Genomic DNA, 20,967 nt, shown 5'->3' on the forward strand with positions numbered 1-20,967 from the left:
GGCCCAATCTTCCAAATTGGGCCCAAACCTCTACATGGACTTATCTGGAGGCCCAACCATTTATTCTATTCCAAACAATTGGCATTCTAATGGTCCAATATTTCATAATCATCAAGGTCCAATTATGGCCCAATTTTTCAAATTGGGCCCAAGCACTTCCAATGGGCCTTATCCTAAAGCCAAATAATTTCCATAGTACATAAACTTGTTCTTGGATGGTCCATCAATAGCCCAATCACCAAAGCCCATAAGAAGGCCCAACTTGAAGCTTAAACACAATTAGGGTTTCTCACATGAAATGACGATTAGGGTTAAGTGTTCTTACTTAACCCATTAAGGACTTAACCCATAAATTCTAAAATTGTGTTACGATAATTATAGGGGCATTATTGTGTATGATTTAGAAATTTAATTAACGACTTCAAAGCGGGTCCCGACAATCCAAAACTAGCATCTCCAAAAATTAGGGTTTTCTAAACCCTAATTAGGGGTTCCAACCCCAAACACAAGTCCATTAAGTCCAAGATTAAGCTATTGGGCCGATTAGGGTTTCACTATGTCGAGCACCACCCACAGCCACCTCGGGCGGTGGTGGTCGACTACGGCTTACGGCAGCAGTCACCACCACATAGTGGTGGTGGGTATCATATTAGGCCAAAAGACATCAAAATATCCCGAATAACAGTCCAATTCACACCCAATCGCACACATCCACCCAAGGTGGCGGCTGGTGGCGGTAGAATGGTGGCGTGAGGTGGCAGCCACCACCTTACGGTGGTGCCCGTGGGGTTTTTCTTCGGATCTCCGGCCAAGAAACGCTCCTACAACCCCTTACTAAGAAAACACACAAACACTATAACACACACAGCCACCCATACATGGTAGCAGAAAAGAAAATAGTGGCGACAGCCACCATGGTTGGTAGCCATAGTGGTTTTCTCGGGTTTTTTGGCCAAACGCGCATCCATAAACACTTCACAATGAAGCTGCAGCATACACACACACACACGAATTCATCGCGAAGCACGCACCCACCTCAGCCACTTCGGGTGGCAGGCAGGAACCAGAGCACAAAGGCAGCCGCTCGGAGTTACGGCGGTGGCTGAGACGTTGCACCGAAAAACGAAGAAGAAGAAGTCGCGACTCCGACTTGCGAACAATAGCAACGACGGAAAGAACGAATGAGAAGAAAGGTGGCGAAGGAGTGATGGCAGTGATTGCTCACAGTCGCTCCGGCCTCAAGGAATTCCCTTGCAGTGCTGGTCATCGCCGGTAAAAGAATAGTCGCGGTGGTGATTGGTTATGACAGGGGGCGGCAGCTGATGTCAATTCAAGGTAGTGGCGGCTGTAGAGAATACGTTAGGGTTAGGGTTATATGTGTCCAAAACGGGAGGGAAGGAGTGACGGGTTTAAGTCTCGTGCTCTTTTCAAACTTTAGTCCTTTTTTTACACTTTTGATCCTTCCTCCATAAAGATTTTTCAAAACAAATCTAATATTTACCAAATAACCCCTATCTTTAATAATTCCTTACAATTCAAGTCCCAATAATTACTATGTAGCCCCTGTCTTCATAAATATTTACAAACTGAATCCGGATTTTACCTTGTAGTCCTAGCCTCCAAAAATCCTTTCATACAAGTCCATTATTTTACTAAACACCCCCTGACTTCTGAAAATCTTTACAAAATACTCCTAGAATTACATTTTAACCCCCAAAAATCCAAGTTATATTATTTGGCTCCCCAAAACCAGCACCCTGCTAAATCTTATGGACTTTAGGACTACTATTTATTTATTAATCTTTATCTATTTGTTTATTTAATAAACGGGATGTTACAGATAATTTGTGATGGCTCACAAAATTATTATTAGTTTATGGCTTGGTTTATGCACATATGTTATAATTGTTATGCATGCTTGTGTTGTTTTATATTTATGTTATTATTATGTTATGGTTGATAAAATAGTTTTCAAATGATAAATAATATTTTGAATATAAATAAAAATCACTAGGAGTTTGGTTTTAATGAAATTTACCTTTTAACATAAGATGCTAAAACTAGTTTGAAAATAAAACAAACTTTATCGTTAAAACTAGTAACCGGTAAAATTTCGGGATTAAAATTGTCTATGTTTAAAATAGAGATTTGTAAACTTATCAAACTCCATACCTTATTTTATAAAAGGAAGTTTTATTAAAAGGTTTCCAAGTGTTCTAAAACGCTTAAACTATATAATTTAATACTATTTATTAATTTAAAACTTTGATCGCGTCAATTATATAAAACCGGGCTTTATATATAGAACATTGTTAAAAATGTGATTTTAACATGAAATAAGATTTTTAAAGTATACCATTGTTTATTGAATGCATGAAATAACCATGATATAACATATTTTTTAAACTAGAATTATATAAACATCAAAGACCCCTTACAAATCTCAAATCTATGCAATCCTTTTTAAAGAACGCTCGCATGTCTTTGGTATTCACTAGTGGGATAAAGGATACCTAACCACTTGGTGTTATCTTTTAATGGACGAGGTGTTTTCGCGACTTCTATAACCAAGTTATAGGCCGATTACACAAGTTTTTCGAATTGGATGATTTGATCGGAGTTCTCTTGTGATAAAAGATACATAAGCAAGAGAGTTCTAAGGCATAGATGAAATCAAACATGTTTAATTAAATTTGTTATTAGCAATCCCATAAATCCAGGAATTATATGGTAAGATATAATTGATAATCGATATCTATCGGGTTGAATTCAGATGAATGAGATAAAGGATACCTAACCATTTATTTGTTTTGCAACTTGGATCCTAGACTTTGATAATTAATGTTTTTAGAAACTGAAAGAGTATTAATTATTAAAGATTAAATATTGAAAATGTTAAATGAATTTTGTTAAAATTTTGTAGATATATAATCAACTCTCATAACCATGAAATGTCATTTCTCTTTAAATAACTTAATGAAACAATAACATTCAATAGATACAACTTCAATGAATGGGTTCATGTCTTAAGAGACAATCTCGTGAGAGATGTGAAATTGTATACACTTAAAGGTCCTAATCCTAAACAAATTACTTTGAGTAATAGACCTACATATGTTACCTAGTAAAGACATCACTGTGATGCTCAAGATGCTTCTAGCATCAAGCTAGGAATAGTTATTAATGACTTCTAGGAAGACTTGGATAATTTAAACATATATCTGATGATATAAAAGGTCAAACAATATTCCAATAAATACAGTGATATTTTATTTAAAGCTAGTTTAAACATTGGAATAATGCAAGGCTAAAAGAGTCACCTTATGTGATATAAAAGGCCCATGTTTTATGGAATAAACACCTTTAAGCCCAAGAAACTCAATAAGGCCTACATAGATGGATCTTTTAGTGTAACACTCAAGTACTTGGTACTTAAATGTTAATCTAATATTTGTAACTTGATTGCAAATATTTATAGAAGAGTAACTGGCTAAGCACAAGCATGTTGGAACTACACTCTCGAAGTTTAGTTTATTATTTATGCTTAGAACATAAATTGTTTGTAATATAAAACAATGTTTATTTATTTTAAGCTGATGGTTAGTTTGGTTCTCATAATATAACTAACACATATTTATGCATAACATTAACCTTGTAATTATATAAAAATGTGGTCTTTAAATGAAAAATTGTATTTATACGGTTTAAAATATAATAAAAAATATATTTATACGGTTTCAAATTGAAACTAGTCAATCTTGAACAAAATTAGAAAAAATGATTTTTGATTTGGAACGAAAAACAGAGTATCAAAACTGAAAGAAAAAATTAAACATAGTATCAAAATCGAAAAAAGTGAAAACTTAATGTGTTTTGTGGGAAAAAAATTCAATTTCGACACGTCAGCATGCCACGTCAGCAGGTAACTGGGTTGATCGGTCAAGTAGTAAGAATTGTAAAATATTGGAAAACACAGTGTCAAATTTGAGACAAAAAAACATTGTATCAAATTAGCATTTAGTTGTAAATTTAGTGTCTTTTGTGCTATTTACCACATATATATATATATATATATATATATATATATATATATATATATATATATATATATATATATATTGTACCAACCCAAAAACTAGGAGAAAATTTTCATTTTTAATTAAGGTTTACAATAATAAGTTTGATTCCAGAATCCATTACATAATGATCATCATATAAAAATTAGAGTAACAATAACAGTAACTGCGAAAAATGGTGGGAGTGAATGGTGCGCCATCAAGCCAGACATTTCCCCTTAGTATCGGAAGTACCTGAAACCACATTAAAAACTGTAAGAAAAAACTTAGTGAGTTTTCCTAAAAATACCACATATCAAACATACAACTGGGTCAAGCCATGGGTTATATTCTAACCCAAAAAGAATGTATGGGACCCCCTGGGGTATATTTCAACTTGAACATATCATAATGGGCCCCTCCCTAGGGTATATTTCAAATCGAACATATCATAATGGCCCTCGCCCTGGGGTATATTTCAACCCGTCATGCCATATTGGGCCCCGTCCTGGGGTATATTTCAACCCGATCATGTAAACATAACATATATCACACAACAACTAGCATACTACATAACCAGATAGTGGTCCGACCTTATTATGACTTTGACCCATGGATACAGGGAAGAGAATCACCTCGGTCTGCTGATAAACACTAACTACTCGGCTGCTGATCTGGGAAATCCCACACTGAATATAACAAATTACCCTGATTAGGAATGTGCTACAATGTCACACCCCGACCGATGGCGGAATCACCGGGGTTGCAACATGAAACGTTGGTTCATAGTTAACAACATACATTGAATATTACAAGATTCAAATAACATTACATTCTTCCAAATTATGAAAAAAAAAAAGAAATATATTGTTTAGTAAATCCCAAATGACGACTAATACATAATCTGATTTCTATAAGAGGACCGGTTACTCGGTCAATAGTTTATTTAAGGAGAAATATCCTCCTTACCCTGTAGGCATTCCTCCAACTTTTAAGATTCTGAAGATACATACGTTTTAAAAATACGTCAACAAAAATGTTGGTGAACTTTATAGGTTTAGACTCCAATAGTTTATAATCGAAAATACATTTGTAACCTTTTAAGATTATAAATATGTACTTAGTCCGTGCTTGTAATCGCATACAAGTAAAATTGTTTGGTTCATTGTCTATAACCAAGAAATCATAATTCGTGAGTGTCGTGTTGAAAATGTTATAAAAACGGAGTTTATATAATAAAGTTTTCAACGCTTATCCATTTTGTTCAAAAGTTCCTTTTTAACGATAAAACTTCTAGATTAAAATTTATGGGTTCTAATATGAGCCTATAACCGAACTATGGACGCGCAAGCTTCTGTAAAGCAGTACGGTGAGCAGATGTACTGTGACCATCATGACACTTCATCGACGTCGTGAAATATATAAGTGACTGAATGATTACGCCCATTCTGACTCGTCAGACGATGGTTGTAACTAGCAACCGCAGGCGGGGCTGTCAACCCGTATAGATCTATACCAATGTTCCACGTTCCATTCGGATTAAAGGTTATAGCACAGAGGGCTTTGTACTAAGTTTTTGACTTCTTAGCGATGAAGTGTTTCTCATACAGAATATCCATAAATTGTTAAGTCTAGGATTTTTTCGTCATTTGTATTCCAAGCCTTAACAATATTTGCATTTCTTTCGTCACATTCCAATATATGTACTTGTCAATACACTATTATACATATACTTTTAAGAATATGTAAATATGTATGCATATATCATTGAAGGCATAAAAATATTACTTCTACTCTGTGTTTCCTTAAAGTGTTAATAGCCTTTTTATAAGTTTTCTTTTATATAAAATATCTTATTTTATATAAACAATCATATTCTATAAAACTACTTATTTTTATAAAATATTACAAGATCTCCTTATAAGCTCAATTTTTATATAAAATATCATTTTTATACAAAAATTATCATATTTTATAAAAACTACTTATTTTTATAAAATGTTACAAGATCCTTTTATAAAATCCACTTTTATATAAAATATTAATTTTATATAAAAATAATGTAACATCCCGTTTTAAGAAGAGTAATTAAATAATAAATCAGGAACCTCGGGAAGTAATTATTATGATTATTTTATATTATTAGAGCTCAAAATTAAATAATAATTAGTGGGGTGTTGGTTTCGGGGAGCCAAATGACAAGATTTGAATCTCTAGGGGTTAAAGTGTGATTGTGGGACTTAATTTGTAAAGATTTTCATAAGTCAAGGGCTGATTGATAACATTTTGGACTTGAATTCTAAGGATTTCCAGAAACAGGGGTTAAATGATAATTTATGGATCTTAATTGAGAATAACTTGTAGAGGAGGGGTTGTTTTGTAACTATGGGACTTATATTGAAAAGAATTATAGGAGCAAGGGTCTAAAAGGTAAATTGAGGATTTGTTTTGAAAGAAAATGGAGGAGGAGGGACTATTTCCGTCAATATGGACCATAGTTTGTATGGAGAGGGTATATAACTATTCCAATGCCCATAGACCCTAACCCTAGCAACGTGCAGCCGCCATCTCTTTCACCCTCCGTCTCCAACCTCCCTCCCGCCACCGCTACCCCCATATTTCCCCAATTTCCGATAGCGCTACTCCTCTTTCCGTTGAGTCGAAACCATCGTCGTTGGAGTTGTTGAGCACCACCACCACAGCCATGCCAGCTGTGACGTCGTGAATGGCCGGAGAACGCTGAAGCGCCACCGTCAACAACGTAACCAACCACCGCTGTTAATCTACGATCAGACATGTGCTAACACCGTTAGGGAGGAGCTTCTAGGACCATGAAGACCGTGGGTAGCTGTTGCCATCGTTTTTCCAACACATATGCTCTTTCGATGCCATCAGTTGACGCACACGGTAGTCGCCGACGTTTCCCGACGGCCCCATTGCCATTCCATCAAGAAGCTGCTACTTCCGCCGAGATTACTGTTGACGAAGCCAAGGTACTAAAGACCGACGACGTGACTGGATCATTGGCACCTTCTTCCTTCTTTTCTCACCATTAACCGTCATGGGTGCCGCTAGCGCTGCTGCCTGCTTTCCTGCCACCACTAGGTAGCTGGCTAGAATCCTTTGTATAAACTAGTGTGTCGTGGGTGTTGTTTGATAGCTGGAAAACGGAGGAGAAACCCACCATGGCCGCCAGCTATGGTGGCTACCACCCTCTACCACCACCTGCCGCCACGGTGCGATTGTGTGTGTTAGTTTTATGCAAGGTTGTAAAAATCGTTTGACGGTAGCTCAACGGTGGACTGGTGTTAAGGGATCAATCGGTCTTGGCGGATATTAATCGAGGATTAATCGGGGACCATAAATTATTAATAAAATATTAAAATTAATTAAATATTAATATATCTTAAGAAAAACAAGTGCTTCAAAATCAGAAAATAAGAAAAATTATAATTTGGAAATTTAGAAATACGAAAATATGAACATTTTCGTATAATATTTGAAATTTTGAAAATTTGAAAATTTTGGAGTAAAAAAAGAAAGTTGGTTTTTTGAATTTTTTTTAAAAAATTTAAAATTTTTTTGACCTTTTTTTGACTTTTTCTTTCTTTTTTTGATTTTTGTTGACCGATTAATCCCGCCAAGGCCGATTAATCCCGCCAAATACGATTAATCGTAAATTTCCGATTAATGCCCTAATCCTCGACAGTTGGAGAACGCCAAACGATTAATCCACGATTAATCGCCGATTAATCCCGATTTCTGCAACCATGGTTTTATGTGAGTGTGTGTGTTGAGTATTTATGTAAGTTGTAATAGAGTAGGAATAATGAAAAGAAAAGCTCAAACCACCACCGTAGGGTTGTGGTTGCCGCCTCCGACCACCGTGTCGGGTGGTGGTGTGCTTTGTTTGCATATGGACCTTGTTTGGGGGATGTTTGGACAATATGGGACCAAAGAAACCCTAATGGGCCCAAAGAAACTCTAGTGGGCCCAATGGAACCCTATGGGGCTAATAAGGCCCAATGTGACCTAAAAGCCTAAACAATGGACTAATGGGCTAGTATTAGGTTGGAAAACCCTTATTAGGGTTTGGAAAACCCTAAGAGCATAAAACCCTAAATACGGGAATTGTTTGGGACACACACGAGAATTAATTATTAAACTTAAAAGAATAATTAATAATCATTGGCAAACTAACTTGAGGCAATAATGGGCTTAATAGATTAAGTCCTTAATGGACTAAGTCCTTAAGAGGTTAAGTAAGAAACACTTAACCCTAATCATCATTTCATGTGAAAGCGCTAACCTCACTCGGGTCGTGAATCGGGCCTTCTTAGTGGGCTTTGGTGATTGGACTATTGGCCGGCCATCCAAGAACAAGTTAATGGACCAAAGTAATTAGATGGGCTTTAGGATAAGGCCCATGTGAGGACTTAGGCCCAAAATGGAAAATCGGGCCATAGATGGGCCATAATTGGGCCTTTATGATTATGTGATATTAGGCCATGGGAATTGGATTGGATTAATTGGATGGGCCTTAAGGAAAGATCATGTAGAGGTTTGGCTCATTACTTGACTTTTGGGCCTTTGTAGCGTGAGTTGGACGTTGGGCCTGGAACCCAATTATTAATTGGGTATTGTTTGATGTTGACAGTTCGGGACCTGTCAACCAGTAGCGAGAGTTTTATCGGCGGGGCTTCAGCAGTGCCAGGTAAGTTATCCTCACAATACTAAGGGGTCTAAGGCACCAGGGCCGGCCCATTGGATTGGTATCCTAGTAGTTGTTATGATAAGTAGGTGTTAGATGTTCATGCTAGTTAGATATGCGAGTTTGGTAGGCTTGTAGGACTACCTGTAATATTATTGGTTATTGGTATGTGCATTTATCTGTTACATGTCGACATGTTATGTGGGATGGGCTGAGGTTTTACTATTTCGTACAGTAGCCAACAAACCCTAAGAGCATTCCAGATACGAGCTGTGCGCGCAGTAGGTAATCCAGACTCGTACTGTTGGCTCGAGAACATTCCAGATACGAGATGTGTGCCCGCTAGGCAATCCAGACTCGTATTGTGGGTTCGGTGGCAATCCAGATGTGAGTTGTGGGCCTGGTAGGCAATTCAGACTCACACTGTGGGCCCAGGGGTAATCCAGCCTGTAAAGCTGTGGGCCCATTACATGCTATTTCAGTTGGTTATATTATGATATTGCTGCCATGGTTATGTGGACTGTATGTGTATCGGTATTTTGGGGGTAACTCACTAAGCTTTCGGGCTTACAGTTTCAGTTTATTGTTTCAGGTACATCAGGGGATGGTGGCAAGGCAAAGGCGTGATCGTAAAGCTCCCCATTTTTTATGACTTTGTTTCTAGGATACTCTGATATGATACATTTTTAAAAACAAGTTTGTAATAGTTAATGGATTTGAAATGTTTTTAAAAGTTGTAAATTGGCTTGATTTTTAGGGGTGTTACAAATAATCATATTTTATAAAAACTACTTATTTTATAAGATGTTACAAGACCTTTTTATAAACTCCATTTTTATATAAAATAACAATTTTAAATAAAAATAATCATATTTTATAAAAACTACTTATTTTATAAGATGTTACAAGGTCTTTTTATAAAACTCCATTTTTATATAAAATAATAATTTTATATAAAAATAATCATATTTTATAAAAACTATTTATTTTATAAGATGTTACGAGATCTTTTTATAAACTCCATTTTTATATAAAATAGCAATTTTATATAAAAATAATCATGTTTTATAAAAAACTACTTATTTTTATAAAATGTTACAAGACCTTTTTATAAACTCCTTTTTATATAAAAATATCATTTTTTTTATAAAAATAATCATATACAATTCATTATTTTCATATATACATAACATTAATCTAGTTAAAACCTTATGTATATGTAAATCTAGTTATGTCTTATTATATTTACATTTTTTACCTTGTAATTATATTAACAAATTAGGTCTTAATTCCATATTTTTCTTGTACTATCCTACTAGAGACCATTCTAAGACTAATGTTTAGCTTTAAATATCCCATGTATAGACTTATGGCACAAGGATAATACCCAAGAACATATATTTATATCTACGAATAATAATTTTATACGAATGTTTTATTACTTCATAATATAATATGAAAATTAGTTTATAATGCATGTAACAATTTCATATATTCATTTACATGGTAGTTCAATATAACTAAATTGTCGTGTGCTAACCCATTATAAATAATGTTAAGTATGTATCATATAATGATAATAAAATTTCATATTTAGCATGCAAGACATGCATGTATCTCCCCCCCAAATGTTTATAAAACTTAAAGAAAATGGGGCCATAAAGACTCACTTTTGTTGCGTGATCTAAGCTCGAGATTTAGTTTGTTATTGGAAAGCTTCTCGTGACATACCACAAACTGATAACAAAAAAGGAAACCGAGGCTCTTGTCTCTTCTTTGTTTGCTGGAAATTGTAAGTTCCACACCTCCAAGAGCGGTATTCTTGGGTTGAGTTTGAAATAAAAGTTATGCAATGAGTGAGGGGGTTTTACGTGGGTTTTGTGGGTGTCTTAAATCGGGAACAAGCTTGGTATTTATAAACTTTTTGATCCCCCAAGTGGTTCCATTGTGTGTTGTAGGAGGGAGTGTACAGAGGTAATGAATGAAATGTACAACGAATAGTAAAAGAACACACATTCAACTATTACTCATAGTGGCTACCATATTAGAGAATAACTCCTCTTATTATTATTATTATTTTTTTGCAATGATTCAAATAGTAATGTCATAATTTAGGCTATTCCCAACATTGTTGATTATCTGGAGACAAGACTCTACCAACACTATTTGAATTGTCATAAAAATATTATTATCTCAAATATACTAGTACTGGACTTATGGGTTCCATGTGATTGCTTTAAAGGTAGGAAAGGACTCCATAGAGAGATTCTAGGAATTTATATGCAGCCAAAATTTATTTGATGATTGCTTTTCTCCAATTATATAGAATTGGTATATCGTAGGATTTACTTTTTATAAAGTAGGTGAGCATGGGTCTTTTAATCCATAACTAGTATATATGTAGTGAGATGGCTTATTTAAGCTGGCGTAAATTTATATAATTTGCAATAAAATAGAAATGTCTCCTCTTTTTAAACAAATGATGTTTATTTATTTTTAGACACTATTAATGGTTTACTTTAACAATAAATTACTTGGCATTGTATTTGTGATGTTTAATTTATCACACATTAGTCTTCTCAAACGGTGTATATATATATATATATATATATATATATATATATATATATATATATATATATATATATATATGTATATATATATATATATATATATATATATAATAGTAAAAAAATTCCAAATTTTTGCATTGTTAGGAAAGCTTTTTAACAAGTTGAGATATTTGTAAAGTGGTTATAAATTTAAAATGTCCCACATATATTTTATCATTCCATCATTTTATTCATTGGTTCATAATATAATAATTTTATTGCGGTGGTTTGGTCGACGCATATGGACCTAAAATTACCAATTGCTACATTCTCAACCCGTTAAAAGAATTTCGTCCCGAAATTTAACTTGTGGTCGGGACATCCTTGAACAATTGGGGATATTTCTGCATCATCTGATCTTCCAGTTCCCAAGTGAACTCTGGTCCTCTCTGAGAGTTTCAGCGTACTTTCAATATAGGTATGCGGCTTTGTCTCAATCGTTTTATTTCTCGGTCCATTATCTCTATGGGCTCTCCAATGAAATGGAGTTTTGTGTTTAATTGGATTTCTTCAAGAGGGATTTTGAGTGTGTCGTCAGATAGACACTTTTTCAAGTTTGATACATGGAAAACATTATGTACCTTTCTAACCGTTGAGGTAGTTCAAGTCGATACGTAACATGACCAATCCTTTCCAGGATTTTAAATGGCCCTATATATCGCGGGTTCAGTTTACCTCTCTTTCCAAACCTGATCACGCCCTTCCAAGGTGATACCCTTAACATGACTCTGTCCCCTACTTGAAATTCTAAGGGTCTACGCCTTACGTTAGCATAGCCCTTCTGAAGATCACGTGCGGTCTTCAGTCTGTCCCTGATTTGTACTACCTTTTCAGTTGTCACGTGAATTATCTCGGGTCCAGTTCGTAGAGTATCCCCTGAATGTACCTTGGCCAATTGGGTGTCACCAACCTCTTCCCAACATCGTGGTGACCAACATTTCCTTCCATACAATGCTTCAAATGGTGTGGCCTTTATGTTGGTGTGATAGCTGTTGTTGTACGAAAACTCAATCAAAGGCAAGTGAGTATCCTATGAATTCCTGAAGTCTATCACACAGGCGCGGAGCATATCTTCTAGGGTTTGGATGGTTCGTTCACTCCGACCATCTGTCTGAGGATGGCAAGTCGTGCTCATGTCTAGACGGGTACCTAAGGACTTTTGCAACGACTGCGAACATCGAGAAGTGAATCTACTGTCTCGGTCAGAGATAATAGAGATTGGCACTCCGTGTAGTCTCACAATCTATTTTAGGTATGTTCTGGTCAACTTTTCCATCTTGTCGGTCTCCTTAATTGGAAGGAAATGGGCGGACTTTGTTAACCTATCCACTACCACCCAGATTGTGTCGTAACCACATGGTGTTCTGGGTAACTTGGTAATGAAGTCCATAGTGATTAGTTCCGACTTCCATTCGGGTATCTCTGGTTGTTGTAGCAAACCCGAAGGCTTTTGATGTTCTTCCTTAACTTTAGAACATGTTAGACACCTGCTTAAGTAAGTAGCAATCTCAGCTTTCATGTTTGACCACCAGTACAACATCTTTAAGTCGTGATACATCTTATCGGAGCCTGGGTGAACGGAATATCTCATCTTATGAGCTTCGTCCATGATTAAACTCCTGACGTTTCCAAATTTGGGCGTACAGATTTTGTTCAAGAAGTATCGTGTTCCATCGTTTCTAAGATCGAATTGCTTGAACATTCCTCGTGAAGCTTCGTCTGTTATATTTTCTTCCTTTATAGCTTCGAGATGAGCTTCTCTTAACTGTGCACTGAGGTTGGAAAGGATAGTCATGGTTAGGGCTCGTACGCGTCTGGGTTTGACGTGTTCCTTACGACTCAGTGCATTTGCCACAATGTTTGCTTTCCGGGATGATAGCGAATTTCACAGTCGTAATCATTTAGTAGTTCGACCCATCTTCGTTGCCTCATATTTAGTTCCTTTTGATCGAAGATATGTTGGAGACTCTTGTGGTTAGTAAATATTGTGAGTGCAAAAATCACGGCTCCTAATTCAAGTTCATGAGTTGTGTAATTGACCTCATGCACTTTGAGTTGTCTGGAGGTGTAAGAAATCACTCTATCTCTTTGCATTAATACGCAACCTAATCCTTGATGAGACGCGTCGCAGTAGACGACGAAGTCTTCAGTTCCTTCTAGAAGTGATAGGATTGGTGCGCTACACAACATTTGTTTTAATTTCTGGAAAGCAGTCTCTTGCTTTTCTTCCCAGGTAAATTTTACATCCTTCTGTGACATTGCAGTTAGAGGTTTGGCCATCTTAGAGAAGTTCTCAATAAATCTCCGGTAGTAGCTAGCAAGGCCTAAAAATTGGCGCACTTCAGTCGGTGATCTTGGTGCTTCCCAGTTCTTGATTGCTTCGATTTTTGCGGGATCTACATGTATCCCTTTGTTGCTTACGACGTGCCCTAAGAAGTGTACTTATCTGATCCAAAATTCACACTTGGAGAATTTTGCGTACAGTTTCTCTTTTCTTAGCAGTTCCAATATTAATCGTAGATGTTGGCCGTGTTCTTCTTTTGTTTGTAAGTATATTAGGATGTCATCAATGAATACAATCACGAACTTATCTAAATAAGGCTTACAAACACGGTTCATGAGGTCCATGAACACTGCGGGGGCATTCGTCAGACCAGTGACCACCGATGGGTCTTGGATGGCGTCAAGTTATAACATAAAAGTTATTGACGAGAAACGTACCAGTGACCACCGATGGGTCTTGGATGGCATCTTTGTTTCCGATCAGGACTGATCTTCCACGGGCATTTCCTCTCTTGCCCTTCAGCTTTGGGCAATCTCGTTTGAAGTGTCCCTTTTCACCACACTCATAACATGTCCTTTCTCCTCCTCCTCCTACCATAATGCCAATGTTCTGACTTCCCACTGCTCTTGTCGGGATTTTACAGAAAGGGACGGTATGTCCCTTTCGTTTGCAGTTGGTGCATTGAAAACATTCCCCGATGTGGTGTCGGTTGCAGGTGACACGCAAGGGGTGTTTTCCTGCATAGTTTTTCGGGGGGGGGGGGGGGGTATGGGTGTTGGAGCTGGAGTTGTTGTTGTTGCAACGTAGACCTTCTTTCTCTTTGTCGTGCGTGAATCTCTTCCGCCCGCTTTTCGTTTGTTGGGTTCAACCCTAGGAGTTTCAACCTTTTCCTCTAGGGACCCTCGACTAACTTCATTGTTGGTCAAACGTTTAGTTAGGTTCTTAACACTTTCGTAGCTTGTAACCCTTGATGAGATGACCATTCCCTTGATTTTAGGTGCCAACCCCCAAATATAGCGTTCAATCATTTTTTGCTCTGGCGTTACAAGTGTCGAGCATAGTAGGAATAGGTCATTAAACCTCGTAGTTTAAGCTTTAATGTCCTAACCTTTCATTCTTAGGTTCCAGAGTTCATTTTACAGGTTCTGGATCTCATCCCTAGGGCAGTATTCTTCTACCATCATTGCCTTCAGATCTCCCCAAGATAAGGAGTTGGCAGGAATGATGCCCATTGTTTTCACCTGCTCGTTCCACCATGACAGGGCTGAGTTGAGGAGAGTGCAAGTAGCAAATCGTACCTTGCTATCCTCAGCACAATAACTACTTTGGAATACATATTCCATTTTATTGAACCACCTCATTAAACCAATGTCTCCTGCGTTGCCGTAGAAGCTCTTAGGCTTACAGTTCATGAAATCCTTGTACAAACAAGCCCTTCGGTTTTCATTGTATTTTATGTTTGTACTACTCTCTGGTCTTGTTCCTGTTCCATCGATTTCTATGATGGGGGTTTCATGGTTTGTGCTCCTAGCATTTGTTAGAGCTATAAGGCGGTCTGAGATTAATTGCTCCAATTCAGATGTTGTTTGGGGAAGTCCTGTTGTCAGAGGTGGAGGTGGTGGAGCATCATTCATTTGGTTTTTAGTTACTGGGGTTATTGGGATTTAAGGTTTTATTAGTATTTGTTTTTAAGGAAAGTTTTAACCGAGATTTTTACAAGATTTTTAACAAATCAACTATTTCTCTTAGGTTAGGCAGTGCATAAATCTTACCATAATAAAACTTAGGCGTGCAACTAGGTTTAGTTGTGGTACGAAGCATGTACTAAGGAACCTAGTTGAATATTTGATTTTTAATTCCTTGTACTTATCTTATCTTGGATTAGTGTTTTCTCATCGAGGAATTGAGTTTTTATACAACTCTATATCTTGTATTTGTGTGTGTATTATAAATTGTCATTTGTTTACTTCGGGAGGTATAATTAATAATACTTATTATTCATAGATTTATTGGAATAAATCTAAGCATAGGGTCTTTATCATTAAGAACCTAACTATTAAGTGTTATAGATCTATGGGGATAAACCTAAGGATTTTAGATTTAAGAATGACTAGACCTACAAGATTAAGCCCTTAGATTATAGTTGTTCTCTCCTAATGAAAGTACTATTCGCTATAGTTGTTTAGCTCTGATACCAATCAAGGTGGGTTGCACCTGATCCCACATCGGCTGGGAAAGAGGACTAAGCATTCCTTATAAGGGATGTGGATACCCTCCCTATCACAATGCGTTTTAAAGTCATAAGGGCAGCAGATCCCATAAGAACTTTGCAGTTAAGCATGCCCGAGCGAGAGCAATCTAGGGATGGATGACCCCCTGGGAAGTTTTTGCGTCGGGAGCCCAAAGCGGCCAATATTGTGATACGTGCTAGATGGGGATGTTACAAATGGTATTAGAGCTGGGGCACGGGTCGATGTGTTCGACGAGGACGTCGAACCCTATAATGGGGGTGAAGGTGGGTTGCACCTGATCCCACCTCAGCTGGGAAGGAGAACTAAGCATTCCTTATAAGGGGGTGGATACCTTCTCTATCACAACGTGTTTAAAATCTGTGAGGGCGACAGATCCCATAAGAACTCTGCAGTTAAGCGTGCCCGGGCGAGAGCAATCCAGGGATGCGTGACCCCCTGCGTGGTGTGTACGAGCTTGTACGCCCAACGTACTCCCCCTGATTGGCCAACATCACTTCTTCGCTCTTAATTGACTAAGACATTAGCCCAAAACTCAGATTTGGCCTCCTTGAAGTGGTTTATCATGTAAAGTTACCAACTTTATGTGCATGCATGGCTTAATGAGGTCCTAGAGATCAAAAGAGCTTAATGAATGACTTAATACTTGCATGGGGGTCACAAACACCAAAAAAAATTCACCTTTAAGCTTAAGGGACCCATCAAACATTCGAATCTACAAGATTTAGCATCTAAAATGGTCTTAACTCTTCAAGACCAATAAAAAAGGACCAAAAGGACCATAACAAGCTAAAGAAGTATATCTAAGCAAAACATAGGCAATGTATGAACTTTATACCTTCAAAAGCTTCCTAAGATGAAGTAGATGCAGGATCTTGAAGCCCAACCACGTCCAAGGCTTGCACACCAAGTTCTTCTTATTGTAAACACACTAAAAAGGCCACCAAAGTCATTTTCAAGCTTAAAAATCACACTCACTAGCAAACTAGGGTTTGAGGGACGATAACAAGAAGTGGAGGCTAATAAGGATGAGGGTCCAAGAGTCATAAGTGAGCTTAAATGGGGCTCATGCCCTAAAATTAGGGTTTTGCTTATGGCCATGTATGCCCCACGTACAAGCTCGTGCGCCCCACGTACGTGGTTCAAGTCTACGATCACATTCGCCCATGTACGCTAAGCATACATATATATTTTCATCAAAGCTGGGGTGAGTTGGGGATTGGTATATCCGCTATCACACCCACGAACCGGAGCGACGATAACGTCCAGGGGCGGATGACGTCATTGTACAGTATCATAACAATTGAGTATAAATGAATCATAGCAACCCAAAACATCATACATTGAGATTACAAGTTTACATTGTTTACAAACATTGTTTGTTCAAAATCAAGTACAAATGTAACATCGGGATTCCCAGGTATCTTATTTTATGCATTTATATTGAGTTTTGGAGAGGGACTCGGTGAGTAGGCGCTCAGACTCGTCGAGTAGGATCGTGCATGGTCGGGCTGATTTAATGGCGGACTCGGCGAGTCCATTCATGGACTCGGCGAGTCCATGCTGTTTAATGAAACCCTAATTCCCGGGGTTTGGGACCTATCTAAAGGGGCTTATAGCCACCATTTGCGGCTACCAGACCCCTGAGTGAAACCCTAAGAGATCTAGAGCGTTTGTGAGGAAGAAGAGGCCATTTTTTATCCTTGTGTGGGTGTTTTTTCAAGAAGAAGGGGGCCAAGGCAAGAGGGAACTGAAGAGGGTGCTATTATGTGGATTTCAGAGTCTAGGGACTTCATATTAAGGTATATATTCGATCCTTCTTCAGTTTTGATGTTAGTCTTTGAGAGTTAGGGTTTCTAGCCCCTTTAGAGTATGGATTGTGGAGCAATTGGTCCCTTCTTGTGTTGAGACTTTGGATCTGGATCCAAAGAGGTCCAGAGACCTTAACTCCTTGATCTTTATGGGTGTCATTGGGAGTTATGAGCTTGGGGTGGCATTTTGAGGCCATTTCTTCAAATAGAGCCATTAGGTCTTTGCATGGGCATCAAGATCCAAACTTTATGTGTTTTTATTGCTTAAGGAGGCCAAATCTATGGGTTAGAGGAACGGATCTGACCTCAGGAGGTTATTTGAGTTTGAGCATGGCATGAACTCGCCGAGTCCAAGAACAAACTCAGCGAGTAGGATAATTTTTCCCTCAGAATCACTAAGTTGGTGACTCGCTGAGTTGGGGAAGTGACTCGGTGAACCATTGGGGATCTTAAGGACTTGAGTTCATGATTGAACTCGCCGAGTCACAATTGTGCACTCGGTGAGTCTGGTCAAAGGGTTGACCGTTGACTTTTGTTGACTTTTAGGGTTTGGTCAACAATTGGACTTGTGGACTGTTGGAAGGGTAAAATGGTCTTTTATCCTTCTTAGAGGACATGTAAGGATTTAGTCTAGCCTAGAGAGCCGTTATTAATTAAGATGACCGTTTATGTGTTTAGGCAGAGGCTAGATCAGTGTTACGCGAGCAAGATATTACCGAGACATCCTAGGTGAGTCTTCTCACTATACTTTACCATGAGTGGTACTTGGAGTATGTGACAGAGTTATTGTATGCTATTTATGTGATGTGTTGCATTGCATTATTTCTATGTGATCTATGCCGTGTGTATATTAGAGTATATCAGAGTTAGAACCGGAAGGTTCAGAGAGCTAGGACCAGAGGGTCCACAGAGTTAGGGCCCAAGGGCCCGCAGAGTTATAGCCTCGAGTGGCTAGTATGTGTTATGTGTGGTATTTTGGGGAACTCACTAAGCTTCGTGCTTACAGTGTTTGGTGTTATGTGTTTCAGGTACTAGTGAGGATCGCGGGAAGGCGCCAGCATGATCAGTACACACACATGCGCGGAGATTTTATTGATATCTTATGATCTTGGGATTTTGACTTATGTGGAATATAAGAACAATGTGTTTTACAATATTGTGAATTAAATTGTTTTTAAAATGTGAAATTTTGTTTGAATTTTATGGCGTTACAAGTTGGTATCAGAGCCTTGGTTTGAGGGATTCGGGTACACCTTCGGGCGTATCTGAACTCAAACTGAGGATTTGAGAGATATTTTTCAAAAAAGTGAAACAAAGTTTTCTAAAAGAGTAAAAGAATTTGAAAAAGAGCATAGCAGAGCCGTGTGTACGTTCAGCCAGCGCCCGAACGGTGATTTCCCAAAATACCCTTATGTTATATGTTATGAGACAATATGATATGTTTTGCATGCTAGAGCAGGCTAGGTATTCTATTAGTACTAGAGTGGCCTGATTTGTGATGCCTTAGCCTAGGCGTTGCTGCTAGGAGATGCTTGAGAGGAGGTAGATAGCAGCGAGAGGCTTATGAGAGATCTGCTGGAGAGTAGACCATGCTTAGTGAGAATAGAGTACTTGGAATCGAGGTTCCTTGGAGGAGGACTTGAGGTGTAAACTGATGCAGTGTGGACAGTAGTATTGGGCCCGTACTACTAAAGACACTGGAGCGGTGCACAGTCCAAGTAAGAATCCATGGAGCATCAGAGATCAAGTAAGGTAGAATTATCGAGTGCGAGTATACTCGAACGAGTCCCTGATATTTTCTTATGTTGTATTTCAGAGACATCATGGTCAGGACACGCCTTACTCCAGAGAGCAGTGGTGCTAGTGATGAGGAGATTCGTAGGATCATTCACGAGGAGGTGGCTGCGGCCATCAGGGCAGAGATACCAAAGATGTTTGGGTCTATCAAGACCATGTTGATAGAGACTTTTGATGAGAGATATGCTGCTCTTTCTGAGGCTGCTGTTGTTGCAGCCACTGCAGCTGTAGCTGCGGCTACACCGCAGGGTGGTGATGCGTTGCTGCTTCGGGAGTTCAGCAACACAAAACCACTAGAGTTTGATGGGACGCAGGATCCGATCACGGCAATGAGGTGGATTTCGGACATTGAGGGGTGTTTCTTCACATGCTCATGTCCAGAGGATTTGAGGGTTCGGTTTGCGCTGAACCAGCTTCGCTTGGGAGCGAAGGACTGGTGGAAGTTTGTGACGGCGCACTATTCGCCTACTGAGCTTGCTGCGGTGACCTGGGAGAGGTTCACCACTATGTTCCGTGATGAGTACGTTCCCCCAGTGGAGAGGGAGCGTTTGGCAAAGGAGTTTCTAACCCTCAAGCAGGGTACTGAGTCTGTTACAGTGATCACCAGGATGTTCCACGAGAGGGCGATGTTCTGCCCTGAGCATGTGTCTTCCGAACTGGCACGTATGAGTTGGTATCTGAGTATTTTGAGGAGGAATATATAGGAGTTAGTGGCGAACTCCTCGTACCGTACATTTGCCGAGCTTCAGGAAAATGCTCAGAAGAGGGAGATAGAGCTAGAGACTCAGGCTAGGGAGGAGGTGGAGTCTCAGGGGAGGGACAGGCAACCGACACAGTCCCAGCCGGCAGCCAAGCGGGCCAAGTCCACCGATTCGAGGACAGGGAATTAGAAGGGTCGCACTTGTGGCAAGTGCGACAAGAGTCATGACGGGGTGTGCAGAGCAGGGACTTGCTACAAATGTGGCAAGGAGGGGCATATGGCCAAGGATTGCCCCAAGGGGTTTGCAATCTGTTTCCACTGCAACCAAACCGGACACCGGAAGGCAGAGTGTTCGCAGTTGCGAGGGTCGGCGCAGGGAGCATCTTAGGGATCTACCCCTACTGCTATCAGAGCTACAAAGAGCCGGTCGGTGATGGTCGAGGCACCGAAGGCACGGGGGAGAGCCTTCCAGTTGACCGTGGAGGAGGTCCGCGTTGCGCCCGATGTTGTGGCTGGTATGTATTCTTTCTCATATTTATTTTAAGTTTATGATGATATGCTTATATTATGATATACGTAGGTACATTTCTTGTATGTTATGTGCCTGCTTTGGTGTTATTTGACTCGGGTGCGAGTCGGTCTTTTGTATCTTTAGCCTTTAGTCAGAACATCAGTATTAGTCGAGAGGCGTTGAGTTGACCTCTAAGAGTTTCCATAGCTAACGAGAGAGAAGTGTATGCTACTGAGG

General features: G+C 38.7%; 1 long non-coding RNA gene across 1 annotated transcript; it reads right to left on the reverse strand.

Moving 5' to 3' along the window:
* Positions 1-4,173: 4,173 nt before the first annotated feature.
* LOC145090605 (uncharacterized) lies at positions 4,174-10,635 on the reverse strand. Its single transcript, XR_013701665.1, has 3 exons — positions 10,437-10,635; positions 4,649-4,744; positions 4,174-4,310 (listed from the first exon to the last, which is right to left on the reverse strand). It is a non-coding gene; the product is annotated as an uncharacterized LOC145090605 (long non-coding RNA).
* Between the last annotated feature and the right edge of the window lie 10,332 nt (positions 10,636-20,967).

The sequence above is a fragment of the Lactuca serriola genome, chromosome 2, assembly GCF_051521515.1.
Source record: "Lactuca serriola cultivar US96UC23 chromosome 2, Lser_US96UC23_V15, whole genome shotgun sequence".
In the NCBI taxonomy this organism is placed as follows: domain Eukaryota; kingdom Viridiplantae; phylum Streptophyta; class Magnoliopsida; order Asterales; family Asteraceae; genus Lactuca; species Lactuca serriola.